Source organism: Mobula hypostoma, chromosome 21 (genome assembly GCF_963921235.1).
Source record: "Mobula hypostoma chromosome 21, sMobHyp1.1, whole genome shotgun sequence".
NCBI lineage: Eukaryota > Metazoa > Chordata > Chondrichthyes > Myliobatiformes > Myliobatidae > Mobula > Mobula hypostoma.
In genome coordinates this window covers 60009611-60027533 of record NC_086117.1, presented here as the reverse complement: position 1 = coordinate 60027533, position 17923 = coordinate 60009611, and the positions used below count along the sequence as shown (strand labels likewise).

The 17923-nt window shown below is 42.7% G+C and overlaps 1 protein-coding gene across 5 annotated transcripts in view; it reads right to left on the bottom strand.

Annotated features, from left to right (window-relative positions):
• The window catches only part of arvcfb (ARVCF delta catenin family member b), a 508908-nt gene that overhangs the window by 111897 nt on the left and 379088 nt on the right, over positions 1–17923 (bottom strand). The window lies entirely within an intron of this gene.

Here is a 17923-nt window from a genome sequence, read left to right as displayed (position 1 = left end):
CAGTCGACGTTTCAGGCCGAGACCCTTCGTCAGGACTAACTGAAGGAAGAGTGAGTAAGGGATTTGAAAGCTGGAGGGGGAGGGGGAGATGCAAAATGATAGGAGAAGACAGGAGGGGGAGGGATAGAGCCGAGAGCTGGACAGGTGATAGGCAGCAGGGGATACGAGAGGATCATGGGACAGGAGGTCCGGGAAGAAAGACGGGGGGGGGGGTGACCCAGAGGATGGGCAAGAGGTATATTCAGAGGGACAGAGGGAGAAAAAGGAGAGTGAGAGAAAGAATGTGTGCATTAAAAACAGTAACAGATGGGGTACGAAGGGGAGGTGGGGCCTAGCGGAAGTTAGAGAAGTCAATGTTCATGCCATCAGGTTGGAGGCTACCCATACGGAATATAAGGTGTTGTTCCTCCAACCTGAGTGTGGCTTCATCTTTACAGTAGAGGAGGCCGTGGATAGACATGTCAGAATGGGAATGGGATGTGGAATTAAAATGTGTGGCCACTGGGAGATCCTGCTTTCTCTGGCGGACAGAGCGTAGATGTTCAGCAAAGCGGTCTCCCAGTCTGCGTCGGGTCTCACCAATATATAAAAGGCCACATCGGGAGCACCGGACGCAGTATATCACCCCAGTCGACTCACAGGTGAAGTGATGCCTCACCTGGAAGGACTGTTTGGGGCCCTGAATGGTGGTAAGGGAGGAAGTGTAAGGGCATGTGTAGCACTTGTTCCACTTACACGGATAAGTGCCAGGAGGGAGATCAGTGGGGAGGGATGGGGGGGACGAATGGACAAGGGAGTTGTGTAGGGAGCGATCCCTGCGGAATGCAGAGAGAGGGGGGGAGGGAAAGATATGCTTAGTGGTGGGATCCCGTTGGAGGTGGCGGAAGTTACGGAGAATAATATGTTGGACCCGGAGGCTGGTGCGGTGGTAGGTGAGGACCAGGGGAACCCTATTCCTAGTGGGGTGGTGGGAGGATGGAGTGAGAGCAGATGTACGTGAAATGGGGGAGATGCGTTTAAGAGCAGAGTTGATAGTGGAGGAAGGGAAGCCCCTTTCTTTAAAAAATGAAGACATCTCCCTCGTCCTAGAATGAAAAGCCTCATCCTGAGAGCAGATGCGGCGGAGACGGAGGAATTGCGAGAAGGGGATGGCGTTTTTGCAAGAGACAGGGTGAGAAGAGGAATAGTCCAGATAGCTGTGAGAGTCAGTAGGCTTATAGTAGACATCAGTGGATAAGCTGTCTCCAGAGACAGAGACAGAAAGATCTAGAAAGGGGAGGGAGGTGTCAGAAATGGACCAGGTAAACTTGAGGGCAGGGTGAAAGTTGGAGGCAAAGTTAATAAAGTCAACGAGTTCTGCATGCGTGCAGGAAGCAGCGCCAATGCAGTCGTCGATGTAGCGAAGGAAAAGTGGGGGACAGATACCAGAATAGGCACGGAACATAGATTGTTCCACAAACCCAACAAAAAGGCAGGCATAGCTAGGACCCATACGGGTGCCCATAGCTACACCTTTAGTTTGGAGGAAATGGGAGGAGCAAAAGGAGAAATTATTAAGAGTAAGGACTAATTCTGCTAGACAGAGCAGAGTGGTGGTAGAGGGGAACTGATTAGGTCTGGAATCCAAAAAGAAGCGTAGAGCTTTGAGACCTTCCTGATGGGGGATGGAAGTATATAGGGACTGGACATCCAAGTTGAAAATAAAGCGGTGGGGGCCAGGGAACTTAATGATTTATTTATTTGAACACTTTTAGAAATAATGAGGCTGTTCAGTCCCAATTCTGTTTTCAATGCACCACTTCAATGATTGTCTATTTGAAAAGCTAAGGCAGAAGCGTAATTTGAGTTTTATATTTAACATTATTCAGAGTCCGTGCAGTTAGTTCAGTTTGGACTTTACAAAGAGTGAAAATTATACAGGAATCACTTGTTCATTATGTGCCACGTCGTATGACGTGGGCAATCATGGTTTTTCTATGACCATGATTGTTCTTGGCAAATTTTTCTACAGGAGTGGTTTGCATTGCCTTCTTCTGGGCAGTGTCTTTACAAGATGGATGACCCCAGCCATTATCAATATTCTTCAGAGATTGTCTGCCTGGCATCAGTAGTGGCATAACCAGGACTTGTGATCTGCACCAGCTGCTCAAACGACCATCACCACCTGCTCCCATGGCTTCACATGACCCTGATCAGGGGCCAAGTAGGTGCTACACCTTGCCCAAGGGTGACCTGCAGGCTAGCGGAGGAAAGCAGTACCTTATATTTCCTTTGGTAGGGACGCATTTCTAACCTGCCACCCTTTTACAACTCGAGGCATTGGAGTTCAGAGTTCAAATCCAATGACACCTGTATGGAGTTTGTATGTCCTAACTATCAATGCATGGGTACACTCTGGGTGCTCTGGTTTCCTCCTATCGTCCAAAGACCTACAGATTAGTAGGTTAGTTAGTCATTATAAACTGTCCTGTGATTAGGGTAGCTTAAATAGGTGGATTGCTGGATGGCTTGGCTAGTAGGCCGGAAGGGTATCTTCCATGCAGCATCATTAAATAAAAGATAGATTAACAGACAGATAGAGCAGAATTAGCATCATCATTACTTCACCATGGGTGGCTGGGTGGAGATACGTCTCTACCAAAGGAGGTTTAAGGCACTCCTTCCCTCCGCTAGCCTGCAAGTCGCCCTCGGGCAAGGTGTAGCATCTGGTTCACTTCCCAGTCAGGGTCATGGGAGCAAGTGGTAGATGCATATCATAAGTCTTGGTTATGCATTCACTGACACCAGGCAGAAAATCTCTGAAGAGTATTGATAATGACTGGGGTTACCAGTCTTGTAAAGACACTGGCCATAAAAAGATAATGACAAACCACTTCTCCAGAAAAATTTGCTAAGAACAATCATGGTGAAAGACCATGATCGCTTACATCATACGGAACATAACGATGATGGTGACACGAGAAATTCTGCAGATGCTGGAAATTCAAGCAACACACATCAAAGTTGCTGGTGAACGCACCAGGTTAGGCAGCATCTCTAGGAAGAGGTACAGTTGACATTTCAGGCTGAGACCCTTCATCAGGACTGGTGACAACTGCCTCTCCAAATGATAACTTGCTGAACTTTCCATATCTGTTAATGGACATCTTTTTACATTGTCAAATAGCAAAGATGGGTTCACTGTCATTCCGTTTCATGGCTTTCATGTAAATCAGGTATATTTACCATTCATTTTCACCAATTGGAGAAAGTATGCCTTGAAGATGTTTCCCAAGAATGATGCCTCAATTTTAAAATTCTCATAAGTTTTAAAATTGCTCCCTGACTCCACCTTTGCCATCCCAGTCCCCCATTTCAGTTGTACCATCTCCTCAAATCCTGCACTCCTCCAGTTTGGGCCTCTAACATTTCTCACAGCAATATCAGCAGCTGCCATGTCACTAAGCTCAAATTCCCTCCCTAAACCTCTCCATCTCCTAGCCTTACATGGAACAGAACAGCAGAATACAGGCCCTTTGGCCCATGTTATTGTGCTGGCTTTTTAACCTACTCTAAGATCACTCTCAGACATAAGAGGTACTACAGATGCTGGAAATCTAGAGCAACATACACAATGTACTGGAGGAACTCAGCAGTTCAGGCAGCATCTACGAATGGGAATAAACAGTCGATGTTTTCGGCCAAGACCCTTCATCAGGACTGCACTGTTACTTTGTTCAACCTTAATTCACCGTGCAATGATCGCATTTAAGATGTGTACAGACAAGGCACATGAACACACAAGCATTGCAGGGATATTGTGCAGGCATCGATTTCTTGAATTTCTGGTAATGGCACCCCCCACCCCTTCACCATTCCCCACTTCTGTTCCCCTCTCACACCTCATCTCCTTACCTGCCCATCACCTGCCTCTGGTGCTCCTCTCCTCTTCCCTTTCTTCCATGGTCTTCACTCCTCTCCTATCAGACTCCCCCTTCTCCAGTCCTTTATCTCTTTCACCAATCAGCTTCACAGCTCTTGACTTCACCCCTCACCCTCTCCCAGATTTGTCTATCAACTGTCACTTTGTACTTCTTCCTCCCTTCCCTCCCACCTTCCTACTCTGACTTCTTCCCTTCCTTTCCAATCCCAATGAAGGGTCTCAGCCTGAAACGTCGACTGTTTACTCTTGTCCATTGATGCTACCTGATCTGTTGAGTTCCTCCAGCATTTTGTGTGTGTTGCTTTGGATTTCCAACATCTACAGATTTTCTTGTGTTTGCAATATTGTGCAGGCAAAGAGATTTACAGTTGACCTTCACTAATCCGACTACCTGTAATCCGGTTTCCTTGATAAACCGGCACCGATTTCAAATTTTCCGCGCAACTGTAATCTCAAATTTCCCAGGCCACCATACCAATCTGCTGCGTATTGTTTTGGTTGCGCGAGATCTGTTCACATGTTGGCGTACTCTTGTAAGCACAGACAGGTGATTCCTGCTTGTTTTCCTGCATTTATTAATATTATTGGCTCTTTTTTAGCTCCAATTATGGCCCCAGTGAGTAAAGGAAATGCACCTCATGCTGTGAAGCGAAAACACCGTATATTATCCATTAAAGATAAGGTTGAACTCTTGAAAAAACTGGACAGTCATGTATCGGTGAAAAGCTTGTGCGAGTGTTACAACATTGGCTCTTCCACAGTGTACGATATAAAGAAACATGGCTTACAGTTTCGTGCAGTGTGTGGTGAAAACCGCTCAGCAGACAAGGAAGCAGCAGCAGAGTTTGTTGACAAGTTCGCCAAGTTAGTCTCCGACGAAAAGGCCTGAGCAGGTGTACAATGATGATGAGACTGCTTTGTATTGGAGATCTACACCAAGAAGAACACTAACAACAGCAGATGCAGAATCGCCAACAGGATATAAGGCATCGAGAGATCATGTGACTTTGCTAGGCTGCTCTAATGCTGCAGGAACCCACAGATGTAAGTTACTGGTCATTGGCAAAAGTGATGAATATGAAGTAGCAGAGAGACTTTCTATTGACAGACTAATTAAGCTGACAGGTGAATTGCTGAAAGGATTAGAGCAAGAAATAATGAGTGTTTATATCCTGCAGGATAAGCTAATCAAAGAGAGAGCAAAATATATGAAACAACCTACTTTGGAAGATATGTTCAAAAAAAAATTGCTAGAAAAAGTGGAACAGGAGAGCGAACACTTCAAAATCCAGTGTCATCAACTTCTGCTCACCCAGATGTGCTGCCACCAACATCAACAGTTTTTGAAGAAACTGTTGTGCCAGTTTCAGCACCAGTTCCTGATGCTTCACTCATTTTTCAAGATGAAGATGTTGATGATCCTACAACCCCACACTTGCAGACATGTAACTTTGCCTAAAGGTATATTAAACGTCTCACTTTAGAAGCGGAAGTGCTCAACTTTTCTGTACAAGTTAATTCCTGTACATTTACCGGTACCCTTTATTTTATCTGAGCCTGTACAGTATATTACTTCATTAAAATTTCACTTGCTACTCATCTAATATTTCTATTTCATTATTATCTAACTTGTACTGATTTACAAGATATTTTAAAGGTATGATGAGGCGGTTAGCTATTGCTTAATGTGATCCTTCTGTAATTCGGCATTTTCATTAATCCAGCACTCCTCAGGTCCCAATGGTGCCGGATTAGTGAAGGTCGATCTGTAGTTTAATTTGGTATCAGGCATTCTGAGCTGTAAGACCAATTCCTGCACTGTACTGTTCCACATTCTATAAAACTGCAAATTAAATTTGAAAATTAATCTTGAAAATTGTTTTAGAACTGGTGACAGAGACAACAGTAAATTTAGGAATAGATAATGCTTTTGAGCAATAGATGGATGATGGCGTACACACTGAATGCTGTTTGGATCGAAACATGAGGAACGGATCTTTGATTCGCACATTCTCAAAATATTGCTTTCTATCTGTTTTGGCATGCTGCATTGATCTCTCCTCACCCGCGATTCAAAGAAATTTGCTTCTCTATATCCCAGCAGGGAAATGGTTGGTAATTTCCAGCAACATTTGTGGGAATTGTGCTCTTGTGCACACCTGATCTTATTTCCAGGTGTAATTTGAGCAACTGCAGTTATGACATGAAACAACATTGTTGATTACTTTTCTTTAAGTAATGCCAGCACTACCATCAAGTTAAAAAGGCAACACAGAAAACTTAAATCTTCTGTTTTGTGAATTGTGCACGATTTAACTTTATATTTACCTTGTAAATGAAACTTCTTAGATCATTGAAAGTACAGCAGGCTGGATACTTTTAGCCTGCCTATCACCTTCCCACAGGGGCCCTCCTCTTTCCCCTTCTCCCATGGTCTATTCAAAGTTCAAAGGAAATTCTATTATTAAAGTGCATATATGTCACCATATACAACACAGAGATTATTTTTCTTGTGGGCATACTCAGTAAATCTACAGAATAGTAACTATAACAGAATTAATGACAGATCAACCAGAGTGCAGAAAACAACAAACTGTGCAAATGCAAATACAAACAAATAGCAATAATTAACAAGAACATGAGATAAAGAGTCATTAAAAATGAGTCCATTGGTTGTGGGAACATTTCAATGATGGGCCAAATAAAGTCAAGTGTAGCTATCCCCTTGGGTTCAAGAGCCCAATGACTGAGGGGCAGCAAATGTTCATGAACCTGGTGGTGCAATTCCTAGGACTCTCTTCTCAGATTCCTCATTCTTCAGCCCTTTACCTTTTCCACCTTTTACCTCCCAGCTTCTCACTTCATGCCCCTTCCCCCACCCATTCAGCTTCATCTATCACCTTCTTGCTCGTCCTCCTTCCTCTGTCTGCACCTTCTTAATCTGGCTTTTTTTCTCCTTCCATTCCAGTCCTGATGAAGGGTCTCAGCCCTTTTGTGTGTATTGCTCTGGACTTCCAGCATCTGCAGAAACTTGTGTTTATACTTTTAAGCTTTCAGTCATTTGCAGAAGCACGCAGCTGCAAAATTCCCTCTCTGGCTGGCTCCAGTCCAAAGTAGTGCGAATTGTTTAATCTCCCTACTGACAACTGTTAATGCCACAGTAATGGTCGATTCTCTTCCAATTCATTCCACATGGTTTTAATGGTGTGGACTCGTATCAAGTAGCAACTTCTAGTGTTCCAAAGCCACCAACAGCAGAGTCTTTGGTTGAGGGTACCCTTTCCCCTGTAAAAGAAACATTCCCAAATCCAGCCATACCTAAACAAGTGGGTTATCCAATCTGTCAGAGATCTGAATTCCACAGTCCTGGTCAGGTGTCCAATACAACAGCAGGAGTCTGAGGAGCATGAGGAGCTTGAGGAGATTTGGTATGTTACCAACAATACTCGCAAATTTCTACAGACGTATCATGGAGAGCATTCTAACTGTCTGCATCACTCCCTGGCATGAGAGGACCACTGCACAGGATCGAGAAAGGCTGCAAAAAGTTATAAACTCAGCCAGCTCCATCATGGGCACTAGCCTCCCCAGCATCCAGGCCATCTTCAAGGAACGATGCCTCAGATAGGTGGCATTCATCATTAAGGACACCCATCACCCAAGATATGCCCTTTTCTCACTGCTACCATCAGAGTAGAAGTTCAGAAGCCAGAAGACACACACTCAACAACTCAGGAATAGCTTCTACCCCTCTGCTATCAGATTTCTGAATGGACACTGAACCTATGAACACCACCTCACACACTGTGTGTGTGTGTACGCACGCAGTTTTATATATATATATATACACACACATACACACGCATATACTATATATAAAATAAAATCTATACTGTTACAGTATATATAAAATGCAATATATATATATATTTTGTTTTGTATTGCATTGTACTGCTGCCACATAACAACAGATTTCACAACATATACCGGTGATATTAAACCTGATTCTGATAACTGCTAACCATAATACATTGATTCTGCTATTTTCCACAATAGATTCTACACCATAAACACAAGAGATTCTGCAGATGCTGGAAATCCAGAGTAACACACAAAATACTGGAGGAACTCAGTAGGTCAGACAGTATCTATGGAAGGGAATAAAGAGTTGCTGTTTTGGGTCCAGCCCCTTCACCAGGACTCCACTCCAGAATTCCCCACATACAGTGCTATTATTGATGTCATATTTAGCTGGTGTTGAACATTCTCTGGGAATAGGTCACCCGATGAACCTTTGGTTTTGAGTGAAATGGACAAGGGTTCAAGACGATTGGAGGAAACTTCTAAATAAATAAAGGCAACTGTTTTACTGAAGTTGCAAAAAAAAAGTGCTCTGTTCCAACTTTATTTCCTCTTTGGTTATATAATGGTGCCATTGTTCATATCACAAGGTCTTTGTATAATTCATGAATATAAATGATTACTCCTTGGAGTTCACAGCCTCAGATATTCAACTCTGAGAGAATCAAGCAGAGCGGATCCACTTCTACTGTTTGTGCTTGGGCTGCAAGCCAAACACATGTCACATTGCTGGGATTCTACAAGCGAGCTCTCAGTCAGATTAGAATTATGCTGCAACGGCAGGCTCCCTTCAAAGCATTAAAACCACACAGACATTTTGCACATTTTCACGCTCCAAGTACATTTTTAAAATCATTTACATAGTATGCGGATATGAAAGGCTTATGCTGAATAGTTTTTCTGCTTATTATGTGAGGTAACTGGATTTTAGCTTTTCAATATTAGAAATGCCAGATCAGCAAGATAAATGTCAAATCAATGATGACCATTTCTAAAGACATGATTCAACTCTTCAATATTTGGATTCAAGTACAGAAGCTATAAATCCCCCAAAGAAAATTGTTACAGCTTGCCTATGTTTTAATTGAAGATTCATTTTCAAATGATTCAATTTAACGTCAGGGAACATATACAGTACCCAGTCAGAAATTCTTACTCTTCACAGACATCCACGAAACAGAAGAAATACCCCAAAGAATGAATGACAGCAGAAAGTTAGAACCCCAAAAGTACCCCCACCTTTGCACAGGCAGCAGCAAAAGCATCAACCCCCCGCCCCCAACCACGCAAGCACTAGCAAGGCCCCCAAAGATACTATGATCTAGAGTCCATCAAAAACTACTGTTCATTCCAACACCTCTCTCTCTCACTCACTAGAAACTCAAATTTAAGATAGAGGTTAATAGATTCTTGATAGGTCAGGGCATGAAAGGATATTGGGAGAAGGCAGGACTCTGGGGCTGAGAGGAAAACTGGATCAGCCATGACAAAATAACAGTAGGCTGGATAGGCCAAATGGCCTAATTCTGCTCCTTATGGTCTTATAGCAATAAGAGGGTATGTCCTGGGTGATGGGTGTCTTTTATAATGGACACCGCCTTTTTGAGCCAACTTGAAGATGTCCTGGATACTACAGATGCTAGTGCCCATGATGGAACTGACTGGATGTACAACTCTCTGCAGTTTACTTTGATCCTGTGCAGTAGCAACCCCCCCCCCACCCCTTACCAGACGTTGATGCAGCCAGTCAGAATGCTCTACACAGTACATCTGTAGAAATTTGAGAGTGTTTTTGGTGACATACCAAATCCCCTCAAACTCCTAATGAAATATAGACTGTACAGAGTTCCATACCAAATACGAGTAGCCTGCAGCAGCGTGATCTGGCCTGAAGCATTGGACCTTGATAAATGGCAGCCTGTTTAAATCAGGAAAATACCTTTCATTTTAGTTGAACGAACATTAAATCATAATTAAAATAGGGTGGCAGTTTCATGCCATAAAGCTTAATGGAAATCTGAAACACATGTCCTTAAAATGTCAAATTAAATTTTAAAACCGCAAATCTATTAGCTTTTCTTGGGTAACGATCTCAAGAGATTGTAATGGCAGTGACACGGTAATGAAGTAGAGCTCTTCTCTGATCTAACTAAATGACAGAGAAGGTGAACGAGTTCTCTCTCTTCTTACAAAGCTTCCCCCATTGCCAGCTCAGCCTCTCCCTGGCTCTGGAGAACCCGCAAGTGCAAACACTGTTGAGCAAGCTTCCAGTCTCCCTTCTTCTCCCACTTCAACCCAGAAACTCTAAAATGAAAAATACTGCAGTCATCTGAGAATCTATCCAATGCCATAACATTACTGAATCCTGCTGTGGGACCAAGTCCGACAAGGAGGCTCTGTGACTTTGAAGCCTAGAGACCCGTGTTGGGTGGATGGGACGGAGGAAAGGAGCTTGTTTTTGCTGTTGTTGTTTGCAGAGCATTGTGGGGACAGTATGTTGACGCCAGAAAGTGCGACGATATTTGTGGGCTGCCCCCAGCACATCCTTGGACTGTGTTGACTATTAATACAATTGACGCATTTCACCATATGTTTCAATGTAAGATTTCAAAATTCAAATTTCAAAGTAGATTTATTATCAAATAACTTGCATGTCATCCTAGCTGATGCTCATGAACCAGTTCTTCAGCTGTGGGTAAATTGCCCCACTGCCTTGTGGGCAGCCTCAGGAGAGATGAAAGCTATGGGAGTAAAGCCTGAAAATCCATTCGGCAGCTCCTGCAGCCAAGCTGGTGCTAAGTGCATTGCTTCATAAGCTTTCCTTTGGACTACACCAGCAAGGCTGAGGCGGGTAACTTGACCACTGGGCATCCCAATATTTCCATACCTTCTGCCCAGGCTTGTGACCTGTAGAGGTCACTTCAGCGCTGCTGTTAGCAGCAAAAGAACCAACTTACAGACTGATCCAGAGCACACACTAAATTGTCCTTCGAGACAGAAGGATGCCATCAATTATCATGTACCTGGATACAGCTGCCAGGAGACAGGCGTTAGGAGCTGGTGCTCTCCACTGGGGTTGGTGTGGTGTGGCGTCCAGGCTGGAGTCGGTGCTGCCTTCCCCCCTCCAGTGTTCATTCGGCAGAAGACAAGCTGTATTGTAGCCGACTACAGATTTCTGCGGCATTCATGGACCCAGGGTCAGGACTATTTTTTTGGCTTGTACTTTACTGATACCTTCCATGTGCTTGCTATCTTGTACTTTGCGCTGTGTGTGACTGTTGGTACTGTGTTTTACACCTTGGCCCCAGAGTAACACTCTGCTTTGGCGGTATTCATGTATGCTTGAAATGACAACTAAACTTGAATTGAATACACTACCTTGAGATTCATTAACTTGCAGGCATTTACAGGGAAATAAAGAAATACAATAGAATTCATGAAAGATTACAAAAACAAGGACTGGCACATAACCAAAGTGCAAAAGATGACAAGTTGTGCAAATTACAAAATCAAATGAATGATACTATTTATAATAAATAAAATTTTAATTGTAACCCTCAGGCTTGGCCAGCATGTGTTCGTCTAGAGGAAAACAACTCCTGGCCCCGCCAAACTGAGAAATCTCGTTTGTGTGGATGCTGCGTGATGTAGTGCCCGGTTACAAATCCAAACCGCAAGATATCAAACAGTACACAATATGCAATTAAATGACTGAACTTTATAAATCTGAATCTGAGTAAAGGGTTAGTAAAGAAAATAAAAAGAAAAAGGACCCATTTTAAGGAAAAAAGTCTATTGCGTATCATTGGAGCTCACTGATACGGCTATTCATTAACCATCAACCTCCACTAAGAGTCATCGACCTCCAAACGTAGCCGGCTCTCAGACTCTCACTCCTCAGTCCACTCCATCCGATGGTCTGACTCTCCATTTGCGTCCTCTCTCTCCATCACTCCCCGACGAAAGACTGCAAAAAACCCGACTCCCAGACACACAAGAAAGAACATTTCCTCAGTGGCTAACCCCTGCGTTCCAAAGTCCTGTTATCTCCAGCCATAACCCAAATATTACTGCTACAGAGAAACCATTTCCTTAGCAGTGGAACATTTACACAGAAACTATTAAATTAGCCTTAACCTTAGAGTGTGTTACATAATAAAATAATAAATAATGCACGTGTGACTGCAAGTCGTTACTTTAAAAGGGTAATTGAGAAAGATGTTTCCTTTTTCCATGCAATTTGATTTGAGAATCCCTGCAAATACCAAACTCACTGCAGTTCAAATAATTCACTGTTTCAAGCATGCAAATATGAGAAGTGCATCTGCACAACATGGTATCAGTTTTTACACTCTGATTTCTGCTCTATGCTTAGTACAGATATTTACAGATTGTAACTAGTCATGGTCATCTCAACAGTACAGCTGACCGTCAGCCTCTATGTTTATTTGCTTAGCCTAAATTAAATAACTGGGTGGCAGGGTGGAGATAACATCTCTATCAAAAGGGGTATAAGGTACTCCTTCCTTCCACTAGCCTGCAAGTTACCCTTCAGCAAGGTGTAGCACCCGCTTAACCATCTACACCCCCTCCCCGATCAGGGTCATGTGAAGCCATGGAGCAGCTGGTGGATGGTCATATGAGCAGCTGGTGCATATCACAACTCCTGGTTATGTGACCACTGACACCAGGCAATCTCTGAAGAGTATTAATAATAGCTGGGGTCATCCATCTTGTAAAGACACTGCCCAGAAGGCAATGGCAAATCACTTCTGTTGAAAAATTTGCCATGAACCATCACGGTCATGAGGCCATGATTGCCCACGTCACATAACGATGACGATGAAATTAAATAACTGGCCTCCAAAGAGAGCAAAGAAACTTTTTAAAAATTAAATACCACTTATCATGAAAAAGATCACAGGCATATTTTGGACTTTCTAAAAAATGCCAAGGCTTTGATGTTTTTAGATTGCTGGCCATAAGCTTTTTCTTTCATCTAACACACATAAAACCTTAAGATACACAGAATTCCAACACAGTTCTGCTTAAACTAAGCTGAAAGCAAGTCAGGTGCAAATCATTAGAGTCTGACATCTTCACTAAACGTCAAGAAAGACAACTGAGGAAAGCAGTAATATTTTAGATAGATGGACGACCACAAAGACTAATTGTACAAATCGGAACATCTAGAATTCAGCAACCACATTGCACAATTTTCCCTTCAACAAAGGGTATGGAGAAATAATTTCAAACACCTTACAACATTCTTTTATTTTTCTGTATCTCACAATACTTGGAGGATGCAATCTCAATGTTCAGATAATTCAGTTTTACAATATGACTGAACAAGAGATATTGGAGGAGTTTTGTATGTGTGATAGAGCACCATTCCTACCATTAGGATATTGGTGAAAAGAGAACAGCAATTCTAAACATTCATCTTAATCCATCAAACATAAAATTCAATATATTAAAGAATATTTTGAAATTTGTATTGAATTCTCCAACCTTGTTGTAGTTTAGAGTCCTGTGTGCCTCAATGACCCGGAGAGCCATGTTGACTGGAGTCAGGGCTTTATGCTTTGATTCTTGGTAGGGTCACCCATGCCAAACAGGTCAAAGGGTAGAGGCCAGACTAAGAGTTGTCCACCAGTTCTGACTGGTAAAACAAAATTGTTATGGAAACAGCAATGAAGAATCCTGCTACATCTGAGTATGATGGTATTCCTAAGTGTTCACCCAGGACTTGCATGACTGACAGTAGTGAAAACTGAGAGAAAGCTACTGTTATGATGAAGGAACATGCCAGAAATGGAGAATCTTCATTGCTGCCCTAAACACCAGCAGTGCAACAGCAGTAAGTATATATTGAATAAGTAATGCCATTTCTTTCACCTGTCATCATGTATGGTTGAATGACAATTAAATTTGAATTTGAATTTATTTGAATAAAATCATAGCCAGATAACAACAAAGGGAATTTTGCCTCTTAACAGTAGTGTGGTGTCCAAAATAAGTAGCCATAGGAATCAACATTTTCTTAAATATACTTCAGATCTAACATGCATTCAGGTTGTTCAAAATCAAAGCAAAATTAAGAGTGGATCTGCGGGTTTATTCTGATTTCTAGTACTCCATGAGGGAAAGTGGACACACTCCCATCAGTGAAAGCAGGTACTTGGCTGCTTGGGGCAAAGTTACGGAGTTGCACCAAATTAGGAAATAGTTCAAAACTGCCCGCATAGTCATAGAAAAGTACAGGACAGAAACAGGCCCTTCAGCTCATCTAGTCCATGCCAAACCATTTAATTTGTCTACTCCCACTGACCTGCACCAGAACCACAGCCTTCCATACACCTACCAACCACAAACCTATCCAAACTTCTTCCAAGCACTGAAATTCAGTTCGAATGTACCACTTGCGCTGGCAGCTCATTCCACACTCTTGCGACCTTCTGAGTGAAGTTTCCCCTCATGTTCACCTTAAACTTTTCACCTTTCACCCATAATCCATGTCCTCTAGTTGTAGTCCCACCCAACCTCAGCTGAAAAAGCCTGCATGCATTTATCCTATTGATACTCCTCATAATTTTATATACCTCTATCGTATCTCCCCTTGGTCTTCTATGTTCCAAGGAATATTCCATTCCATATTCCTATAACTCATTCTATTCCATATTTCCTATAACTCAGAACCTTCAGACCCAGCAACGTCCTTGTAAATTTTCTCCGTACTCTTTCAACCTTATTTACAACTTTCCTGTAGGTAGGTGACCAAAACGGCAGACAACTTCTGCGAGATTTGCACTAGTTTTAAGCCCTGTTCAAGTGTGTTCCTTTTCATTTCATTCACAGGCTGTGGTTGCTAATGGTAAAGCCATGTATAATTGTGCATCAAAAGTGTGTTGTGAGTCTTGCCTTAAAGCATTGCAGTGCACATGGTGAAGGCTCTCCAGAGTACCCTTCATCCCCAAGTTAAATGAGTAACAAATTTGCCAACAAAAAATCTTACAGCAAGAAATAAAACTGAAATATACTCATTCTATCCTTGCAGCTAATGAGAAATATTGTTCAAATACAGTTTCAAACAGAACCAAATTATTAAAGCTGGCAAAGAGTTTCACACCAGAATGACATTCTTAATAGTAATTTATTCAAAATACTTCAAGGTTTAATATACTTTTTGGCTCAAAACAGATTTTTACCCATCTCATTATCCTTTCTGAATCCTTCATTCAACAATCCTATTTCATTACTTAAAGGAAAGGGACTCCTTTGCCAATACAGTCCAAAGGTTGAAGCAGAATTTAAAAACTCATTTGTCATCATGCTCTTTGCAAAATGTTTTCTGTACAGCTACCACGCTTGAAGTCATATCCCATGTACCTTATTAACATCTGACCAACATTAGGTTGTATTTTTGAATCTGTCCTGTGGGTTGTCACAACAGTGGTGGAAGATAACTGATAAACATTAATCAAGAGTTTATTTTATTAATCTCTGTTGATTTGAACTTATTTGACTTTAAAATGTCGGCATTGTCTGCAATGTTCGGTCTTAATTCAGGCTCAAGTGGCTCAGAATAAACCATCAGAAATATGTGCTAGGGCAAAGACACTGATGTCATTCAAGGAAGAGCTGTACCAGTTAGAAACTGAGTAAAAAGCTTGAGGATGTGGTTACAACTTACAGGAATGGGCAATCTGAATATTGTCTATTTACTAGAGCTAATGAGCAATATTTTATAAACATCTGTTGTGGATTTAACAGAGCATTATTTGGGGTGTATGGGGCATCAGGGAGGAGTAGCATCTCTGGTGGGGGAACATGTCGCGTCCTTCTCAGGGCGGTTTGTCCACCTTTGGTCCCCACCTGGCACTCAGCTCTCACCTGTGGCTCGCAGTAGGTGTTTGCATGTGACAGCGGCCACACCCTGGGCAATGGCTTTGACAAGCGGGCTAAATCAAGTGAGGGTAGCCGATGGGTCTCAAACCCTCAGTGAGATAGGGAGTTGTCTATCCCAGCATGTGAAGACAGGTTCTGGCCGATTGAGCGGATAAGACCAGTGGAAGATCCAATGGTCAAGAAGGCGGTCTCTGCAAGTGTTGTGGAACGTAAAGAACAGGACAAGACACAGAAGACGTCCCAGTCATCCACTGCGCCTAGTCTCATCTCCAGCCATCTCGTCTCTTGTCTTGCCACTGGATCCAGATGGGAATTGGGAAGAGAGAGAGCGAGGCTGACGCTGTGCAACTCTCCCTCACTTAAACACAAATCAAGCGCTAGTCTCGACACCATCAAGTCGGTTGGTGGCGCAGTGACATCAGTACTGGACTCCAGAAGCAAAGGTTCCCGAGTTCGAATCTAGTCAAGCCGCTCCCGGGCACGCTCTCCATCCGTGCCGGGTTGAGTGTCAAGCTAGCAACTTGACCTCGTAAAAAGTACTGTGGTGTCGAGGTCTTCATCGATGACGATGAACGAACCTTTACACTAGGACAAAAGTAATTTAAACAGCTGGGCTCGAAGAAAGAAATTTTGTGAAAACATTTGTGAGCTTTGTTTATACCAGAAGACCATAAGAAAAAGGAGCAGAATTAGGCCATTTGGCTCAAGTCTGCTCCACCACTTCATCATGGCTGATCCATTTTCCCTCTCAGCTCCCATCTCCAGCCTTCTCCTCATATTCCTTCAAGCCCTGACTAATCAAGAATCCATCAACCCCTGCCTTAAAAATACACAATGACTTGGCCTCCACAGTTGCCTGTGCCAACAAATTGCACAGATTCACCACTCTCAGGCTGAATAAATTTCTCATCTCCATTCTAAAAGGGCACCCCTCTATTTTTCTGGTCCACCACCATAGAAAACAACCTCTCCACATCTACTCCATAAAGGCCAATAGGTTTCAATGAAGTCACCCCTCATTCTTCTGAATTCCAATGAGCAGAGGCTCTGAGCCAACAAATGTTCTTCATATGACAAGACTTTCAATCCTGGAATTATTTTTGTGAACTTCCTTTGAACCTTCTCCAATCAGCACATCCTTTCTTAGCTAGGGGGCCCAAAAATGCTCACAATACTCCAAGTGAGGTCTCACTAGTATTTTATATAGCTTCAACATTACATCCTTGCTTTTATATTCCAATCCTCTCAAAATGAATGCTAACATTGCATTTGCCTTCCTCACTACTGACTCAACCTGCAAATTAACCTTTAGGGAATCCTGCACAAGGAACCCCGAGTTCCTTTGTTTATATAGAGGGAAATTAAGCCACTTTACAAAATGGTTGCACGTTATGTTTGCATCCATGACTTAAGATTGAAGAGAGATCCAAATATTTTTAAGAAAAAAACTTCAACAAAGAATGACAACAGGCTACGTCAGTTATGATCGTGGGGTGATACAGGTGCCCATGCATATAACATTTTGCTTCCATTAAAAGGAATTGGATTATGCAGGATTAAAATTTAAAAATTATACATAGAGCCCACTATCCAATGGACGAATGGCTGCATCACAGCCTGGTACAGAAACATCAATGCCTTTGAAAGGACAATCCAACAAAAGACAGTGGATTTAGCCCAGTACATCATGGGTAAAGCCCTCCCTACCACTGAGCACATCTACATGAAACACTGTTACAGGAAAGCAGCATTCTTCGGCAGGGACCCCCACCACCCAGGCCATGCTCTTTGTTCGCTGCTGCCATAAGGTAGAAGGTACAGGAGCCTCAGGACTCACACCACGAATTTCACATATTTACTGCCCGTTATACCTATTGGGTTTAGGGCAGCAACAAAACTTCTCCATCTCTCTGTCCTTGGCCATTCAGATGTAGAAAGATTCTTCACTGCTATTCCTCTATTTTTTTTTAACCAGTCAAGGTTGTTAGCCCCAAACCTGGAGGACTGGTCTGACCTCTACCCTTTGACCTGTTCGGCATGGGTGACACGAACAAGAGCCAAAGCAGAAAGCCCTGACTCTAGCCAGCATAGCTCACCAGGTCATTGAGGGACACAGGTCTCTACACCATCACAAGATTGTGGTGCTCTTGGAGGACGACCAGGTTCAAGAACAATTATTACCCCTCAACCTTCAGGATCTTGAACAGTTGGGGATAACTGCATTCCCTTGAA